This window comes from Rutidosis leptorrhynchoides, chromosome 1, assembly GCF_046630445.1.
Source record: "Rutidosis leptorrhynchoides isolate AG116_Rl617_1_P2 chromosome 1, CSIRO_AGI_Rlap_v1, whole genome shotgun sequence".
Lineage (NCBI taxonomy): Eukaryota > Viridiplantae > Streptophyta > Magnoliopsida > Asterales > Asteraceae > Rutidosis > Rutidosis leptorrhynchoides.
The window spans coordinates 404,167,191-404,168,723 of NC_092333.1; the positions used below are offsets into that span (position 1 = coordinate 404,167,191).

Below are 1,533 nucleotides of genomic sequence, written 5' to 3' on the forward strand. Positions count from 1 at the left end.
GATAATTATTTCCCGGCCTTTGGTTCATGTAGGAAACATTCTCACGTTGTTCCATCGTTTGCTCAATATGACAATCTTTTGTTAAGTGTGGTCCACCGCATTACTCACAACTGATTCATATTGCGTGAATATCTTTATTCATCTTTTCCATTCGTCTCTCGAAGGCATCTATTTTTGTGGAAACGGAATCAAAGTCATGGCTAGAATCGGCTCTAGCCACTTTAGATGAACGAAAAATATCTTTTTCTTGATGCCACTCATGCGAGTAGGAGGCTGTGTTATCAATGATTTTGTGAGCTTCAGTTGTCGTTTTCTTTATAATGGAACCACCAGCTGCTGTGTCCATGTTTTTTCGTGTAGCAACGTCGAAACCGTGCTGAGGACATCCTCTCAACAACTTTCCGAATCTTGTCCATGCCTCATATAATGTTTCATTTGGCTTTTGCGCGAACGTAACAATTTCTCCTTGAAGTCTCACGGCTTTAGATGCCGGAAAGAATCTTTTAAGAAATTTTTCAACTAAGACATCTCATGTGTCAATTGCCACTTCAGGTAACGATTCTAACCAATCTTTGGCTTCTCCCTTTAAAGTCCAGGGAAACAACATGAGATAGATCTGTTCATCCTCAACTTCTCTGATTTTAAATAAAGTACAGATCTTATTAAAGGTTCGAAGATGTTCGTTTGGATCTTCTTTTCGTGTACCACTATATTGGAATTGATTAGTTACCATGTGTAGGATTTGTCCTTTGATTTTATAATCTGGCGCATTAATGTCTGGCTTAATAATAGCGTGACCTTGACCAGTGCGTGTGGCTCTCATTCGGTCTTCCATACTTAGAGGTTCAATTACTTCCATATTTGAAATTGTCGAATCCGAATCACTAGAAGATTCTGATTTAACGGTTTGTGGTTCAGGAGGAATGATTATTGATTCAGGATCTTGGAATTGTCCTTGAATATCCTCCGGGTTTTCAAATTTGAAGTCGGGTTCAAAAAATGGATTATTGAAAATTTGAATTGGAGTACTTGTTCGACTAGATGATAATTCTAAAGAAAAATCAACAGCGGCAATATTAGCTACATATCTTGATCGAGTTACAGGTGGTGAACGTATGAAAGGTGGTGAACGTTTTGCTCGGTGCATTCACTGAATATCCTATTAGTTATAAATAAAAAATTATTTAAGTTATCAAATTAATAGACTTTTCTGATTTTGCCCACGTTTCGAATAGCCAATAGATGCAGCAGGTAGCCAGGACCCTTTAAATCGGAAGCCCACAACTCGCCACTAACAAATCCAACTATTACTACGAACCAGAAAATTTTGGATGTCTATCAATTTAACCACTTAAAATAATTTTTCGTCGAAGTTTTAAAGAAAATTCAATGTCCTAAAAACTAGAGTGTCGAGAAATAAGAAAGAAAAAGAGTGCGTCGTAAAACGTTGAAAAATAAAAGGTCAAAAAATAATAATAATAAAGTAAAGCGTCGAAACTAAAAAGTTTAAAAACTTAAGACTAAAAAGTTGCG

General features: G+C 36.4%; 1 non-coding gene across 1 annotated transcript; it reads left to right on the plus strand.

The window, feature by feature from the left end:
• The first annotated feature begins 368 nt into the window (after positions 1 to 368).
• Positions 369 to 475, plus strand: LOC139887280 (small nucleolar RNA R71). Its single transcript, XR_011773118.1, has one exon. It is a non-coding gene; the product is annotated as a small nucleolar RNA R71 (small nucleolar RNA).
• Positions 476 to 1,533: the final 1,058 nt, after the last annotated feature.